This window comes from Orycteropus afer, unplaced genomic scaffold (assembly GCF_000298275.1).
Source record: "Orycteropus afer afer isolate SDZICR_OR568_19922 unplaced genomic scaffold, OryAfe1.0 scaffold00058, whole genome shotgun sequence".
In the NCBI taxonomy this organism is placed as follows: domain Eukaryota; kingdom Metazoa; phylum Chordata; class Mammalia; order Tubulidentata; family Orycteropodidae; genus Orycteropus; species Orycteropus afer.
Genome location: NW_006921645.1, coordinates 4,846,322 through 4,852,298, shown reverse-complemented (window position 1 = coordinate 4,852,298; position 5,977 = coordinate 4,846,322).

Below are 5,977 nucleotides of genomic sequence, written 5' to 3'. Positions count from 1 at the left end.
TTGGGCAATCCTACTTCCGTAGTGATACTGCCTTGGAAACCCAAGGAGGGGTCGCTATGAGTCGGGGCCGACTCGATGGCATATAATAACAACAACAAACATTTTCCTATAAAAGCAACACTTATCCTGAATATATTGTTTTCCTTACAGTTTTACCACATACATATATATCCCAAATTAATATATGGTATGATTCTGCATGGAATCAAATGTTGATCCATGACAAATATTTTTAATTCTCAGTGAAACCAATTCTCAAATTCCTTTATACTCTTCAAGTTGATAATGTAAAATGATGAATTATACCAAGCCTATCTACCTATCATCTTTACAGTTTTTATAAGCAGAAGAGTCCTTTGGTTAATCGTCATATGAAACATTTCCACCAACTTGACAGGTTTATACTTACCCCTTTTTGTATCTTAGTCTGTTTGATTTCAGTTTTATGGAGAAATTGAAGTCAGAAAAAGTAGAGATACAACACAGTTTACTTATATGAAGGCATAAGCATGTTCTTGGCCATCTTTCTAAAGACTTCCCTGATGACAATTAGTACATATAGCTTTCAGTGCTGATTTCTCTGGCTCCTGACTAAGAAGTAACCATATATGTATATGTATATGTATATTATGTATATATATGTATATATATGCATATATATGCTTCTATATGCCCAGGATGAGTTTTCTTTTTTTTTTCCCTCTCACTCTTATTTTACTCAACTGGTTTGTAATTAATACGTGTACTATTTGGCCATTTATTTTTCACTTAACGTAATTCCAAATGTGGTATCTGATGTTTCTATATAATTTATATGCTTTATTTAAATTGAAAAAGAAGTAATACATGCTTGTTGTAAAAATTGAAACAGTATAAAGTGCATAGATGAAGATAGAAAAGGTAATCACACTACCAAGTACATTACTTCTACTCACACCTTCTTGCTATAACCTAATTAAGCATACAAATCTTGTATATTTCCTTCTACAATTTCTTGCTCACAGATATTTTCTGTTTCTTTATATTTCCATGCTTCCTCAATCTTCTCTTCCAAATTACTATTTTTTAACTGTATTGATTCTATTTTGTCATCTACTCTATTATTTATTTCAAATCTATTATCTTCCATACATAACAGAATATGTATATGTTAGGATTCCTGTTCTTGTTTTATGTAACTAATGTCTATCTTTTTTAATATGCTTCATGTACTTATATTTTAGGTCCTATTTGAATGTATTTTTTTCTGATAATTTTAAAAAACTAATCTCTTGTTTTTCTTTTAAAGTAGTTGTATTCTCAAATTTCTAGTTATTTTTATCTTTAAGCAAATATTTTCCATGAAGCATATTAAGAATGAGCCATATGGAAGTTTTGTAAGTATATTTTAACTCATTCAGTGAATATACTGGGAATTTCACCATCCTTGTAACACAAAATGTACTTGAATTAGAGAAACAGTACATTCCCTTCTACCTCCAGAGAATATATTAGAAAACCTTCCCATACTTGTAAAACAAAGCATTTACTGACAACTTCTAAGAGATTTTGGATCTCATGTACATGAATGTGAGAAACTGAGCAATGTTTCCTCATTCATCTTCCATGGCTGAATAAGTGCATTGTTTTCTCTTGCAGAGAATGTATGGGGAACTTTCTCTTCCTTGCAACAAAAGTGTAGTTTGATAAGATGTAAATCTTTTATAACTTCACATACTCAAAAGGGAGAAATGGTACATTCTTTTCCTCATCAGAAAATGTACTGCAAGTTTTCCCATACCTGCAATACAAATTGTTCTTGGGTCACATTTAAAATTATTTGGATCTCATGCTCATGAATGGGAGAAGTTCGATAAAAAAAAAAGAAAGAAAAAAGAAAGACAGAAAATAAAGGAACAAGAAATAGCTAAAAGTGATACATTGGTCCTGAATAGTTCAAACAGAGGAGATGAGCTCTAAGGTGGAGATCCCCAGGAACAAAAATTCCATAATTACTCATGCTAGTCTAAAGTCTAAACTGTCATGTGTTAAATTATTTGTTACTGCATAACAAATGGCCTCAAAAGTAAGCAGGTTAAAAAAACAATAAACATGTATCAACTAACAATATCTGTGAGTCAAGAATTCAGGAGTATCTTAGGTGAATGGTTCTGGCTCAGAGTACCTCATGAATTTAGTCAAGATATCAGCTGAGGCTCAGTCATCTAAAGGATTGACTAGGGCAGAAGGATCCCTTTTCAAGATTTCTCACTTACTTGGCTCACAAAGTGGTCCTGACTACATGCACCTCTTCATGTTGTTGTTGCTGTTGTTTTGTGCTGTCGAGTTGGACCCGACTCATAATGACCCCTCCTTGGGTTTCTGAGGTGGTATCACCTCTTCATAGGTATCCTGGTAACATGGTGTTTGGCAATTCCCAGAGCAAGTCAGACAAAAGAGCAAGGTGAAAGTCACCAGGTTTTTTAGGGCCTGGCCTCAGAAATTACATATCATGACTGGTTATATAAGGCACTCTGGTAGCACAGTGGTTAAGTGTTTGGCTGCTAGCCAAAATGTCTGTAGTTCAAATCTACCATCCATTTCATAGAAGAAAAATGTGGTACTCTACTTCCATAAAGAATTACAGCCTTGGAAACCATAGGGAGCAATTCTATTCTGCCCTGCAGGGTTGCTGGGAGTCAGTATTAACTCAACAGCAATAGGTTTTTTTGTTTGTTTGTTTGTTTGCTTTGGGTTATTGGTTAAATAAATCAGCTCTATTAAAATTCATAAGGACCTGAATACCAGGAGGCAGGGATCATAGGAGGCCATTTTCTAGGTTGACTAATATATCCTATTATAAAAATGTGGCAGTATCAGAGGTTCTCTAACTTCACAAAGGGGAAAGATAATCACTATCATCATCAGCCCAAAGCTGATTCCCATGAGGTACAGATCAACATATCTCAACTCCTCAACCATTTTACCAATTCTGACACCAGCTATCCTTACCATGGCATTCTCTACTTCTCTGCTAGGCCCAATAATTCATTGCAATGGCCACACGGGACTCCCAGAGCACACTCATGATTATTATTGGTTTATTAGGGAAGTAAGGCACCTATTGATGAAGGTTGAAGAATACAGTCTGCAGTATGGATTACATCTAACATAAAGAAAACAAAAATCCTCACAACTGGACCAATGAGCAGCATCACAATAAATGGGGAGAAGATTGAGGTTGTCAAAGAATTCACGTTGCTTGGTTCTACAATCGTGCCAACGGAAGCAGCAGTCAGGACATTAGACGATGGGTAGCATTGGGAAAGTCAACTGCGAAGGAACTGTTTCAAGTGCCGAGGAGCAAGGATATCTCCTTGAGGACTAAGGTGCGCCTGACACAAGCCATGATATTTCCAATCGCCTGGTATGCATGTGAGAGCTGGACAATGAATAAGGAAGACAGAAGAAGAGTTGATGCTTTTGAGTTGTGGTGCTGGCGAAGAATGCTGAAAGTACCATGGACTGCTAAAAGAACTAACAGATCTGTCCTGGAGGAAGTGCAGCCAGAATGCTCCTTGGAAGCAAGAATGGCCAGACTTCATCTCACCTATTTTGGTCATGTTGTAAGAAGGGACCATTCCCTGGAGAAGGATGTCATGCTTGGTAGGGTGGAGGGTCGACGAAAGAGGGGGAGGCCTTCAAGGAGATGGATTGATACGGTGGCTGTGATGATGGGCTCAAGTATAGCAGGGATTGTGGGGCTGGTGCGGGATCGGGCAGTGTTTCGTTCTGCTGTGCATGGGGTGGCTATGAGTCAGAAATGCATCGACGGCACTTAACAACAACAACAGGGAAGTAACAAGTTACAACTCAGGATCAGGATCAACTTGCAAGTAACAGGAACTCAGCATTCAGTTCTTCGATCAGGACAGCTTCTTCTTGGCCATGCCTGCAGGAAGGCCTCTGCCACTGGGTCCTGCTTGGGCCTGGCCTCTGCATGCCTGCCTCGGCCCTGACTTACAGAGGCATCTAACTCTGCCAGGAAGCTTCCTGCCTGAAGACACTCAGCTTTCTTGCTCCCTGGGCAAGCCCACTGTAGTCACCTCACTCTGTGTTCTGGGAAGCCCTCTTGTGCTTTCTCATGCTGGTCACTTTTTTCTGCTGCCACTACTTCTGTGCTGCTGAACTCTAGACTTTACTGTATTTGCCACTGCTTCTTGCCATTTTGCACCATCTCCAGTATTACCACTCTCTCTGCCTCCTGGATCTAGGAAGTTCTCAGTGCAGAGACTCAGGGTCCAAAGGACACCCTCTGCTCCTGACTATTCTTTCTTATGGTGGTGAGGTTACCCTCTCAACCTCTGGAATTGGCTCCCTTTAAGCTTAGAATGATGGCAAAACTGACCTATCCCCTGCAAGTGTTCCATGCACCTTATTTAAATTAGACTATTCAATTCCTGCAAAGGTTCTATGCACTTTATCTGCATAATCCTACTCAATCATTTTGTGGACACTGTTACAAGACAATATCTAGAAAGGTTATGCACCACACCCATAAAACAACTCTTTAAGTTAGGGCCCTGTTTTCCTCACCACGTGGGAGAAGAAACATTAAGAAGAAGCCTACTAGGTAATTCACTAGCCCTGTAATTAGAGAGGGTGAGACCTAGCTAATCAACACTGATCCATTTTCAAAACTCTTCTGAAAAAAGAAGCATCAGAAAGTAGCACTGGATATCTAGGTCTGTGCCACTGATTTACACAGAGAAGGGGCAGAGAGCAACTCTCCCAAGACAGTAGGTGAATTCAAATTCCTATATTTTTCTGATTCATCCTTCTGATATATGATACTTCAGGCTGAAGCCACCATCACCAGTTCAAAACAGAGGCACCAGTTCAAAAAACAGCCCTCACATTTCAGTATTTCCTCTACTTCATTATATCTTAATGATATATATCTCTATAGCTCTTCCACAGTTACTATGAAGCAAAAAGCCAGCAACTTCTGCCAACTCATCATTGACAATAATCTAGACCATAAGGTCAAACCATGTGATGCTAAAGAACAGCAATATCACAACAAATATAAAAGTTTTCAGATTCTCTTCTAATTTTCTTCAAGGCTCTTGAAAAGATGGCATCCAGCTCAATTTTTTGCTTGTTTGTGTGTTTTGTTTTGTTTTGCATTTCACGTTTAGCTTTTTAATTCTTGCTCATCTTGTACATTCATCATCCAATAGTCAACCTAGTATTTGTTGTTGAATTTTGTTGTTGTTATGCTTAAAAAAAAAAAAATACTTGAGACTGGATCTTTCAAATATTGATTTCATATTATCTCCACTATTGTCCCCTATTTTTGACCCTTGGTGGCGCAGTGGTTAAGCAGTTGGCCGCTAATCAAAAAGCCGGTAGCTCAAAACCCCTTGCTGCTCTATGGGAGAAATATGTGACAAGCTGCTTCCATAAAGATTTACAGTTTTGGAAACCCTATGGGGCAGTTACACTCTGTCCCACAGGGTCGATATGAATAGAAATCTACTCCATGGCAATGGGTTTTAAGGTGTTGGATTATCTTCCCTTATTGTCTTCACTATCTTCAATTATTTCCTGACACATTATTTAACTAGATCTGACTTATTAAATGTTAAAGACTTTATGTAGCCTTTGAACCCAGAAAACAAAATCATGTCAAATTCTTTTTCTGATTCTATTTGACAAAACAGTGGTTTCCTTGGTTTAAGATACATTTTGCAACCAGGTAAATTGTTCTTATTTGTACAGAGATACTGGTTAAGCATTTTTTTAATAGATTTGTTTTTCCCTTTGGATTTCTTCTTCATTGAAAGAAATAAAAAGAACAATAATAATATTAAAATACTATAATAAAAGTCTATCTCACCTTTCCCTCAAAATTTATAAAAAGATAACACCTAATTGTACTTTCTAGTTCTTTCTTAGGAGATCTGGTAGCATAGTGCCTAAGGCATATGACTGC